General features: G+C 41.7%; 1 pseudogene; it reads left to right on the plus strand.

Annotated features, from left to right (window-relative positions):
* The first annotated feature begins 256 nt into the window (after nucleotides 1–256).
* On the plus strand, nucleotides 257–1124 carry LOC704269 (protein SET-like; annotated as a pseudogene).
* Nucleotides 1125–13171: the final 12047 nt, after the last annotated feature.

Genomic DNA, 13171 nt, shown 5'->3' on the forward strand with positions numbered 1-13171 from the left:
TAGCATCCTCAGGAGAGAAACCAGGAACCAAATTGTTGGAATCTAGGCACATGTGCCATCTCCCAGGAGCTACTGAATCTTTCTTACAACATCCTGTGTATTTCTCTGTGTACATTTTCCCTTCTCTACGCTGTGCGGACTGATCTCAGCTTTCTTCAGTTCCCTTCTACCTCTCACTATTTCCCACTCTGGACTTTTCTACACTCCAGCTTTCCATAGGAAGTCCACTGGGTTAGTTTTTCTGTGTCCTAGTGCCATGTTTCTGGGAGAAGAACTGGATCAACTGAGCTTAGATCCAGTGTTCACCCATGGTCCAGTGATTCGTGATCAGGATGTGAGACTGGACAAATGGCACAAACATGGCTCCAGGCCTACCCTTTCAGCCCTGTATGGGGATGATTCCTAGAGAGAGGGCCTGCAGGAGAGCAAACACCCCAAAACATATGAGCTACAAGCGCCTAGCACAAGTAGGAGCACAAAAAATATTAGCTTCCATCCCTCCCCACTCTCCTAATTCTAGCAGAGCAGGTTTCCATGAGGAGCCCATACACAAGCATGATTGTTCTATATTTTTACCTTTGCTTGGGCTATACCTCTTATTAAGAATATCCTAATTCCACCCAAGTACTAACCAGGCCTGACCCTGCTTAGCTTCCGAGATCAAACTTGATCGGGCACATTCAGGGTGGATGAAAATCCTTACTTTGAAAATAAAGTTCTCTCCAAAGAATTTCATCTGAATGAGAATGGTGATCTATCTTCAAATTCCACTGAAATCAAATGGAAATCTGGAAAGGATTTGATGAAATGTTCAAGTCAAATGCAGAAGAAAGACAGCAGAAAGAGGCAGCATGAAGAACCAGAGAGCTTCTTTACCTGGTTTTCATTCTGATGCAGGTGCTGATGAGTTAGGAGAGGTCATTGAAGATGACATTTGGCCAAAACCATTACCGTACTACTTGGTTCCTGATATGGACGACGAAGAAGAAGGAGCAGAAGATGGTGATGATGAAGAAGACGAGGAAGGATTAGAAGATATTGATGAAGAAGGGAGTGAGGATGAAGGTGAAGAAGATGATGATGAAGGAAAGGAAGGAGAGGGGGATGAAGGAGAAGATGACTAATAGAACACTGAGAGATTCTAACTTTCCTTTTTTAAAAATTTTCTCCAGTCCCTGGGAGCAAGTTGCAGTTTTGTTGTTGTTGTTGTTGTTGTTTTCTCTCTCAGTCACCCTGTTCTTGAGGTCTCTTTCCTCAACTTATTTTGGGGGAAATACCTTGAGCAGAATACAGTGGGAAGTCTCTACCCCTTTCTGCTCGAAATTCATTTTTATTGCTTACTATCTGAATAAAAACTGTATGGAATCAACACCACGAAGCTCTGCGGGAAGAAAGAAAACCCCGCCCCCTTCGCTCTGCTGGAAGCTGGAGGGTGCTGGGCCCCTGTGTGGTGGTGCGTAGAATTCTAGCTTGTTTCCTCCGTTCTCTGTTTGTTGGGCTCAGAGAATACACTGTGTCTCTATGTGAATATGGACAGTTAGCATTTACCAACATATATCTGTCTACTTTCTCTTGTTTAAAAAAAGAAAAAGAAATTTTAAAACATGGGGTTATAGAAGGTCAGCAAAGGGTGGGTTTGAGATGTTTGGGTGAGTTAAGTGGGCATTTTGACAACATGGCTTCTCCTTTGGCATGTTTAATTGTGATATTTGACAGACATCCTTGCAGTTTAAGATGACACTTTTAAAATAAATTATCTCCTGATGATGACTTGAGCCCTGCCACTCAGTGGGAGAATCAGCAGAACCTGTGGGATCTTATTTGGAATTGACATTCTCTATTGAAATGTTGTCCCTGTTTATTTTTAAATTTTCTTTTTGTTTCACTGGAAAGGAAAGATGATGCTCAGTTTTAAACGTTAAAAGTGTACAAGTTGCTTTGTTACAATAAAACTAAATGTGTACACAAAGGATTTGATGCTTTTCTCTCAGCATAGGTATGCTTACTATGACCTTCCAAGTTTGACTTGTATAACATCACTTTCAAACTCTGTCACTCTAACTTCCTATTTTTTGATACGCACTTTGGAGGATGACCTCAGGGTTATGTGAATTGAGTAACGGGATTTGAATCAATGTATTAATATCTCCATAGCTGGGAAACATGGGTAAAATTTGCCATTGGTTTCTGAAAGTATTCACATCATTTGAGATACCAGATTGCTGAATACTTTCTGAGTATATTCTGCCCTTGATTTTTATTTCCAAGTGTAAGTTTTTAAAATTGGCGTTTTACCTGGATATAAAATAATGGTGCCTGCCACCACCATCCAACAGACCTGGTGCTCTAATGCCAAGTTATACATGGGACGGTTGCTGGCATGTCTTCATTGGCTATATAGAATGTGGCCAAGAAGATAGGCTCTCAGAGTAAGAAGTCTGTGATGGTTAGCAGTAACCATCCCTGCTCTCTGGTATAAAGCTCTCAAATGTGACTATATGAATCTGGGTTGGATAATGGACTCAGCTCTGTCTGCTCAATGCCATTGTGCAGAGAAGCACCTTAGTGCATAAGCTTTTTAATGCTGTAAATATAGTAGCTGAAATTAAATGCCACTTTTTCAGAGGTGAATTAATGGACAGTCTGGTGAAATTCAAAAGCTTTTTGATGTATAAAACTTGATAAACGGAACTATTCCATCAATAGGCAAAAATGTAACAACCTATCTAGATAGATAGTATGTAATTTCTGCACAAGTCTCCGTTTAGTAAACACATCACTATATACTGATCAGGAATCTTGCTCTAGTAAAGAAACATAAAGATTTTGTTTTTTTGGAAAAAGAAAAAAGAATATCCTGTTATGGCCAGGTGCGGTGGCTCACGCTTGTAATCCCAGCACTTTGGGAGGCCAGGCAGGCAGATCACTTGAGCACAGGAGTCCAAGCACCAGCATGGACAACATGGAGAAACCCCATCTCTACTAAACATACAAAAATTAGCCAACATGGTGGCTACTCAGGAGGCTGAGATGGGAGAATTGCCTGAGCCCAGGAAACAGAGGTTGCAGTGAGCTGAGATGGTGCCACTGCACTCCAGACTGTGTGTCAGAGCAAGACCCTGTCTCAAAAAATATATATAAAATAAAATTAAAAAAGAACAAAAGAAAGAAAATAATATCCTATTTCCTATTCCATCCATCCATCCATCCATCCATCCATCCATCCTTTAATCTCTATCTTTTTCCTACCCTGGCAGGCCCTCTTCCTCCAGGAAATCTTCCTTATATCCTTAATATCTTCAGCTACCCTTCATCTTCCTTATTTCTGTCAATTTGTTGAGTCTATAACACACAATTTAGCACTAAGTTATCTAACTTTCTCTCAATCACTTTGAAGATGTTGTTGTTTCAACTGGATTATAGATTTATTCAGAACAGAGAGTGCCACAGTGCCACACACAAAGAGGAACAAAGGGTAAGTGTTCAACGAACAAAGAAAATTACAGAACAATAAGCATTTTATATCTAGAAAGGATCTCAAAAAATAATGAAGTTTCATCTCCTTGATTTCAGAAGAAGAACTGAGATCAATATAGAAGAAACACCCTTGGTTGATGAAATAGAAACAATAAAATGGAGATTCAATATCATAATATATTTACATGTAAAATATGTTTATATATTTATAAAAATTATATATTATTTGTGTAACAGAAGAATTCTCCCCCATCATACTGTGGAATGGTTGTTGGAGGATCATGATACGTTCAAGCTGGAAGGGAACTTAGAAGTGACATAAGACATGCAGTTTAAGTTTGCAGATGAGAAAACTTTCTCCCAGGAAAAAGAAAAGATTTATCCAAGATCACCCAAGATTTTAGTGGTAAAGCTGGGACTAGGATCCACACCTCCTTCTTCTCACTCCTGTGATTATTTTCTGCACTCCACTGTCACCAAATTCTTGCTTTAAGCTTCCATTCCTCCCTAGACCATGCACCTGACATTAGGGTTCATTTGTCCCTCACAGTTTTAGCTCTATATCATTTGTCCTTAATCATTCTGTGCACCATTTTCCTTTTCAGCTTCTTCTTTCTCCTGTCCATTTGTATTTACCTCTGCTCACTTTGTCCTTGCTCTGTAGACTATACAGTTGGCCCTATTTCCTTGGCTATCACCTTGATTCTACTCCTCATCTCTTGGTGTAAATGCCTTTCCCAGTTCAGCCTGGTCTCAGAACCGGGTATCGCCTACTCTTGACTAATTCATGCGTTGATTTAACACACATTTACTGTGCATGTCTTCTGTGAAAATTTCTGAATGAAGAACACTTAGTCTCTATTCAATATGCTCACAACCTAGTGGTGAGAGAGAGATTTTAAAACAATATGGTAAGCGTGTTCATCTCAGAGCTTTATTCCTATGGGAGACCAAAACTGAGTAAGGAATGGTGGAAAGGTGACAATCAGGGAAGACTTCCTGGATGTGTTCCCTGAAATGAGGCATTAGGACAGATCAGTGGATATGCATTAGCAGATGGGGCAGTGGAGTGGAGGTCAATGAGGATGCAGACAGAGAAAAAATAACATAAAGGCGTAAAAACATAAAATAGCAAGGGGTACAAAAGAATGACTAGCACCCTGATGTTTTTCAAGGATAAAAAAGGAAGGCCGCGGTATGGGCTAAGCCTGGAGAGGTGGGTGAACCACATTGGGAAGGTCTTGTCTTCAAGTTGGGAACTTGAACTGTTGGGATTTAGGGAGCTAATAAATTACACCCCGTTCCCTGCCTGAGTTCTTAATTGAGAGGAACCCCAAGGAGTCAGGAAGATGGAGGTTAAAATGTCAGCTTTACTACTGATAAAACAATAAGCATGGCTTAGATTTAGCCAAATTGCTTGCTAACACTTCCCAGTACTGAACTTAATTCCCAAAATGCAGGCCTCTCCTACAAGGGCTGATAGGTTTAGAGCTGATGATAATGCTTTACAAGCATCTGGCCCTGAGAGCGGGAAGCGGGGCAGGGTGGGGGAGAGAGACAGCTGAGCCAGCTCACCTCCTTATCTTAAATTTACCAAGCAGATAAATCACTCCTCCTCTGGGGAGAGAGGGCAGAAGTGTTACTCTAATGGTGGTCCTTCCACTTGGAACATGAAGCAAGAGGGGAAGGAAGTTTCTACCTAATACAAATCCACCACTTACTGAGCACCTACTGCACACTGCCATGCAGAAGGCCCTGGTTCCACAAACTGGAACCAGACAGAATCAGAATTAGGCTGGGAAGATTCTCTAACAGAGCAGGTAAAAAGACATGGGAGCCCTTTGTACCCAGTGCTTGCTGTTCACGAGAAAACGACAGAGCTCTTAACATGAAGAATTTTTAGAAACAGCATTGCGTATACCCAGAACTCCTCAGAGATAGTCTCACTTCTAATATCACCCAGACACTGTTCTTTCATCAGAAAGGCCTCTTTGACATAATGTTTATTCTGACTAAAACAATATGACCATCTGCCCCTCCTCACAATGGTTGTTATTGAGGTGAGAACACAAATACAACCCTGTCACAGCCCATAATGGCAGGGAACATACCTGCTGCTGGGGGAAGTTCTCTTAGGGAAAGAGGACGGGCAAGGTGGCACTATTAAGCAGGTATTGACATTAAGAACCTTTAAAAAGCACCTCTTCTTTCCCTACCTTCTATTTTAGCATTTCCTTGAAAATTTCTTGCCTCCTTTTGTAGAACCCTAGAAAGTTAGGACTGAAAGAAACTCATTGAATCTGCTTCTCCACCTGTGCTTGAGAATAGCTTCAGCACGTTCTCCCTGCAAAATGGCCATTGTCCTCTGCTTGGATGTGTCATTGACAAGAAACTCACTAGCCCTCATAGCACAGCACAGCACAGCAAATGGTTGTTGCTAATCTAGACAGGGCAGTGCTCTCTACAACCTGATGCTTATACTCTTTGTTTTTACTTTCCATTTTGCCGAAAATTTTGCAATTCTATGAGACTGTGGAACAAATAGACCTCTGCTTTAATACTTTACTTTTTTGCTTTCATGTTCTTTTGTCAGGTCTATGACATTTCCAATTTTTATGATTTTTTTTCCTTCTGGGATATCAGACATTATTTTGGAATATTGAGGGAAAAACACTCTCCCCGCAAATCTCCTGACATTGGGTTTATGTGGATCCACAATCACCCATTCTATCAACAAACTGTCCTGACTTTAGGAAAGCTCTTCCTGACTTTGAATATCAGTTGTCTCTTTGTAATTCTCACGATTGGTCTTAGTTACAGAGCTAGAGACATACATGGTAGGCTGGTTCTGACATTCTTCTCATCTCTCCAGCAGACCACACTGGTTTATGGCTTTGACATTCCTCAGATACTGAGAAATTCAACATAAGAGTGCATCTTCTGAGCCCAGCCCTTCTGTCCAAATACAACCCCCTGGAGATCCACATAGAAACCAGACTAGATATGGACTGTGCGGGCTCCTTAGTTAGGAAAGTGTTACAGCCAGAGCACTATGATACCACATTAGAAATCTTCCTCAAAAGAAGGACTGCATGCCCAATATCTTTCACACATGGCCATTTAGCCAGTTATACATTCATCTAATCCAGACCTTACATCTCTATCTAATATGTCATATTCAAGGAGACCCTGATAATCCATCCACACCATAATTACTGTAGAGATGGAAATCAAATAATCTGGGTTTGGATTCTAATACAACCACTTGTTTTCTGTTGTGACCTCACGTGAATGTCTTAGTGCCTTTCAGTCTCTGATTTCTCATTTGTGGATTGAAGATACAAATATTTCCTCCCTCTTAGGATTATTGTGAGCATTAAATGGAATACGTATATAATTCATGAGGTTAGCAGAATGTAGTGCTTACAATTACCCTTTGCAGAGACAGACTACTTGCGTTCAAATTCCAGTTCTACGGCTAACTTAATCTGTGACTATGGACAAGTCACTGAAGTTCTCAGAACAACAGTTGCCTCATCTAGAATATGGGAATAGTACTAATATCCACTTCACAGCACTGTTGTAAGCAGAAGCTTAAACAGTACTCACAGAGAGTTTAGCGGAGTGCCTGGAATAAACACTTGAAAAAAATGAGCTAAAAAATTCCTGATACATATATGTATCTATTATACACTACAGAAATATTAGTATTCTTCCTTCCTTCCCTTAGTCTTTCTAGCAAACCCTTCAAAAGAGGAAACGACATTAAGTTTAATCATAGTGAACCCACGCTGACAGGCTGTGAGCAGCACTTCCTTTTCTGGAATACTAGTTTTCAGTATAACAATCTTGGCATTTGCTCATAGTGACTCAATTGAGCTAGGGAAACGTAACTACCCAGATGAAACCATGGAAGAGCCATAAGTGCAATAGAAATTTGGAGACGAAGCCATCAGACTTCCTAAAAAGTGACATTTGAGTTAGTCCTTGAAGTGGATTTAGTTCAGGGGAGGGCCAGGAAGAATAACATAAATAAAAGTCCAGAGGAGAAAGTACATGGAACATCTGGGTGGCAGAAAGGGTGTTTGTAAGGTCTGGTGGAAAATAAATATAAAAAGAAAGGTTGAGGCCAATTTATGGAGGCACCCGAATGCCACAAACAGACACTTGGTCATAGGAACTAATTCACGGTTAAGTTCTTAAATAAGGGAATAACAAGGAGAAAACAATATTTAAGAAAATTAGTCTGCTGGGTGTGGTGGCTCACACCTGTAATCCCAGCACTTTGGGAGGCCAAGGTGGGTGGATCACCTGAGGTCAGGAGTTTGAGACCAGCCTGGCCAACATGGTGAAACCCCATCTCTACTAAAAATACAAAAATTAGCTGGATGTGGTGGCACATGCCTGTAATCCTAGCTACTTCGGAGGCTGAGACAGGAGAATCACTTGAACCTGGGAGACAGAAGTTGCAGTGAGCCGAGGTCATGCCATTGCACTCCCGCTTGTGCAACAAGAGCAAAACTCTGTCAAAAAGAAGAAGAGAGAGAGAGAGGGAGGGAGGGAGGGAGGGAGGGAGAGAGAGAAGGAAGGAAGGAAGGAAGGAAGGAAGGAAGGAAGGAAGGAAGGAGAGAGAAAGAAAGAAAGAAAGAAAGAAAGAAAGAAAGAAAGAAAGAAAGAGAAAGAAAGACAGAAAGACAGAAAGAAAGAGAGAGAAATTAAATTTTATTTGTTCAATATCTACACAGCTGCCAGTGGAAATAACTGGCATCTCACTTCATAAATTTCATGCAATTGTAAGAATAATATGAATTAATGTAAAATGTCCCTCACCCTCCACATGCATCTTATTTCCTACTATGGTGTCATAAGATGGGAGCACAGAACAGAATAGTATTTGAGTGGTGCATCTTGTACTAAATTGGAGCTTCCCTTTCCCTTGTTCCATTGTGGGTATGTCCAAGCAACTCTACTACACAGTGTTTCCCAAAGCTTTCTCCTCTCCACTTCCCAGCCATTGGCATAGGTCTGACTTTCATCATTTCTCACTTGGGCTTTTGCTTTTGTCTCTTAAATGTGGCCCCTGCCTATGTTCTCTGCATCCTCTAATTCATCCTTCAAGTAGCCACCAAAGTCCTGCTCACATACCAAAGACCTCCAATGTCTCCCCACTGCCTACAAGACAAGGCCAAATTCTTAGCATGTAGTTACAGCTCCTTCAAGGACCTTCCCCATTATATCTAGTTTCTCAGTCTCTTCCTTAGACGCTACTCCTACCTTCCTCGTAACCTGAAACTCAGTCACAGAAACTTACTCTAGGTGTCTCTAATTTAACCATACTTCCAAGATTTTGCATAAGCCCCTCTTTCTTTCTCAAATAATGCCTTTTATCTCCCTTCTCTGCCTACCAAACTCTACAGTAGCAGAGATGGCTAGCTGGCCAACAAAAGCAGTATAACCCTTCCATATTGCAGAGTTGCTGCTCAATCAGGGATCACACTTCCCAGCATCCATTGCATGTCGGTGGGACCATGTGACCAGCACCTACTAATAGAATGTGAGCAGAATTGGCACGTGACACTTGCAGGTAATGTCGTTCAGTTTGGGGTTCACAATCCTCCTCACACAGTCTCTCTTCACTGAATGGCCAGCTGGATTTAGAGTATCTGGAGAGGACTCCGAGGCCCCCAGGTGACAGTGGAGCCCCTAGTTGAAGAGCCTGCATCCCTCGAGTCACCAGTTAGTGTAGAGGTAGCCAAGAGAGCCTCCTGATAATTTGTGTCTGCATTCAACTTTGTATGAGTATAAAATACAATTTTACTGTTAGTCCTCTGAGATTTGGAGATTTACTTGTTACCACAGTAAAGCACCACCTATCCTAACTAACATACTCACTCACTTTTCAAGGCCCAGGCCAAAGGTGAAGCTTCCCCTTACTTGCCTGTATAGACAGAGTCAGATGCCACTCCCTGGAGTGTGCTCCAGTTTCTCTGTGAACCTACCTCTAATACCCTATTTATCATATTTATATTGTAATCATTTGTTTTTATTTATTTTCCCCATTAGCCTGAGAGCTCCTTTGACGCAAGAACCATCTCTTATTATTTGTCACATCACACCACTTAACTTAGTACCTGACAATGTGCTGAATAAATAAATGAATAAACAATGTAACTAATTCTTATTTGTCTGTAACTAAAAGTTTGATAGGATATAAAAGGTGAGGTCCTTTGGGGCTTAGGTGGACCTAGCTGCCAAGTGGAAGATAGGAATACAGTGAACACTGCAAGTTTTCTACTTAACATTTATTTTCTGTCTCCTTTCTAAAGAAGCCTGGTTTTCTTTAGGGGGGCAATGTACCCAGAAAAAAACAGTCACTTCCCTACACTTCCTGTGGCTATATTTGGACATTGGACGGGCAAGCTTTTATTGGGAAAGTTTTTATTTTTCTGATATAGGTACCACTTCTTCCTGCTTCCTTCTTCTTTGCCCTGGCTAGAATGTAGAAGTGATGCCTTGAGGTGCAGCAGCCATGGTATGACCATGAGGATGAAAGCCACAATGCATGGATGACACAGAAGACAGACAGGAGGATCTGGGATCCTTGATGGCATTGCAGAGTCTGAACGGAATTATGGAGCAATTCAGGCCTGAACTGCCTTTCTCCTATATTTGATTATGTGAGAAAAATAAATCCCTATGTGCTTATGCTACTGCAATTTGGAGTTTGCATCAGTGTATGCTGATACAAACTGATTGGTATCAGGGTATTGGAGGGTTCAGAAGCCTTCTTAACCTCACCTTTTACTTGACTAAGTTTAAGTTAATGACAACCCCTTAAAAGTAATGGATGGCGAATTAGATCTAAATTATTTGGTTCTTTAAGGGAATTTGGTAAGTCTGAGTAAAATAGGGATAAATTGAGTCCTTGGATAGCTGGGTGACTTTGGGAAATTCCCTGATTTTTCTGCAGGACATATTATCTACATTTAGTACTGTTATTCTATAAGAACCTAGAAAATGCTAGGCTCAATGCTGAACATGTTTAAATAGGTTATTTAAATTGTACAACAACCTGATATAGATACTTTTAACCTCTATTTGAAGATATGAAGATATGAGGATATTAGGGCTCAGCCAGTTTACTTGCCCAGTGTCACAGAGAGATGAAGTCAGGATTTGAACCCAAAGTTCTGACTCCTAAGCTACCCCCTTAACTACTATTAGACTGTCTTGAAACAGTAGACAGGTAGATATTTGTTGAGTGATCACATGAGTAAGTGAATAAAACTATCCCTTTCTGTCCTAATATCCCATACTGCTATAGATACGGCATTGTGACTTAATCCGTATTGGTCAGGAATTTTTCCCTTTGAGAAACAGAAACCCAAATCAAACTAGTATAAGAAAAAAAAAATTAAAAGATGTTGAGAGTGGAGTGACATAGAATTTTTAGCCCTGCATAATCAAGGAGATAGATGGGCTGGCCTCTAAAACTTCTGCCACAGGAGGTCTCAAATGCTGTTATGACTCCCTGTCTCTTGTTCTGCTATTTCTCTGTGTGAGCTCTATTCTCCCTCTGGCAGGGTAGCTGATACCTGCAACCCCTGGGCGGTCCAACTTTGCGCCCAGAAAGAAAGAAGAGCTGAATGGTGATTGGTTCAGCTGAGGTCACATGCCTATCATTGAACCAATCAATAAGATCAGAGAATTTGGCCCTCTTATTGGTCCATCTTGTGTGACAGTGGCAACCCAGAGACCAGAGGATAGAACAGGACCTGTAGCTTCCACCAAGGAGTGGCTCCCTAAGAGATGGCAGGAACAGTTATTATTTGAAGGAGAGAGCTATGGAGACCCAAATATCCCCGTGAGATGCCAGCTACAGAACCCGGCCTCCAGTGTCTAAATGTCTGTACTCTCAAGCATTTCTTACGATTCTGAGAGCTTCATCCTGTCACAGAGGCAATGGTTCAGAAAAGAAAAATCTGGTGGATGGCTCATTCTTTGCAGGAACAGAAGTTGGCACAATGTATGTTAATTCAGACTCAGAGAATATGTGCTTGGTCTTGTAAATAAAAATGGTATTCTAAGCTCCCCAACTATCTGAACGGACCCCTCCTCTCACCCAAGGCCATTCCAAAGTTAACCTGAAAAACTAGTCCGGGCCGTGATGGGAAGGGGGCGTCAGACATGCGTCATTATACCCTTCTCCCTTTTGGAATTCAGGACCAGCTGTGCAGCATTAACACTAAAACAGATCTTAAGAATGACAAAGCAGACTCTTTGCAGCAATAAGACACCAAATTCCAACCTCACTCTAGGATAGCATCACCCAACAGACAGCAGCCCCTGAAGGAAATCAAAGTATTTTACCCCAAATTATGCTTCTTTGCCATATCTTGACATGGTCCTGCAAGTCTGTCTCCTGGGGGAAAATCTACATTGTGAAGAGAATTCCCCTCCTGCTATAGGCCTTTCTCCTGATCCAGGAGAAAATCAACTCGATAAGAAATGTTTACAATCTATTCTCTCTGAAGTCTGCTACCCAAAGGCTTCCTTTGCACAATGGGAACCTTGGTTTCCACAACCTCTATATTAACCCAGACATTCCTTTCTATTGTTTCTAGGTCTTTAGACAATAACTTAACTCTTAAACCAATTGCCAATCAGAAAATCTTTTTTTTGAGACAGAGTCTCACTCTGTCACCCAGGGTGGAGGGCAGTGGCGTGATCTCGGCTCACTGCAACCTCTGCCTCCTGGGTTCAAGTGATTCTCCTGGCTCAGCCTCCCGAGTAGCTGGGATTACAGGCATGTGCCATCACACCCGGCTAAGTTTTGTATTTTTAGTAGAGACAGGGTTTTGCCACGCTGGGCAGGCTGATGTCGAAACCCTGACCTCAAGTGAGCCACCCACCTCAGCCTCCCAACGTGCTAGGATTACAGATGTGAGTCACCACACCTGGCCAGGAAAGAAAATCTTTGAATCTACCTATGACCTGGAAGCCTGAGTTCTCAATTTGCTCAGAACTCAGAATGGAGAGAAGCTACTCATTAGGCTTCTTTAGAGACTCCAACAGACACCATCAAGAGCCCAGATACCTTCAATTTGCCTGCTGTGCCTGGGAGATGTGTCCCCTTAGCATCGCAAGATGGCTGCCACAGCAGCAAATATCACATTGTCACATGACACATCCAAGCTGGAAGGACCGGAAGGCAAAGGTGCTTTTCTCTTTTATCAAGGAGGGAAATATTCCCCAGAAGCCACTTAGCAGAATGCTCCCCCCACCTGGCACCACCATTACTGTCTAATTGGCCAGGCTGGGTCACACGTCCATCCAGATCAATGGCTAGCAAAGAGAAGCAGCAGTATCATGACTGCTTAGTCCAAGTCAACTAAATCGTGATGAATCATTTGGTACTGGAGATATGATCTCACAAATCAAATCAGGGTTCTGTTAGCAAAAGAAAGAAGTGGGAGTGATGGTGTTTGGCAGTTTGCAGTGTTTACTGCAGTACTATTCACAATTTGTGGTTGAGTATTTGTTGGTTTGATGATTCATTAAGATCTGACTCTCCTTTCCAATATAACTCCCATGAGGCAGGATGTGTGGCTGTGTTGTTCCATGCTGTGCCCTCAACACCTACCAAAGAGTCTTCCTCTTTGAAAGGGGAGCTCAGAATTGCTGAGTACTGTAC

This window comes from Macaca mulatta, chromosome 11, assembly GCF_049350105.2.
Source record: "Macaca mulatta isolate MMU2019108-1 chromosome 11, T2T-MMU8v2.0, whole genome shotgun sequence".
Classification (NCBI taxonomy): Eukaryota; Metazoa; Chordata; class Mammalia; order Primates; family Cercopithecidae; genus Macaca; species Macaca mulatta.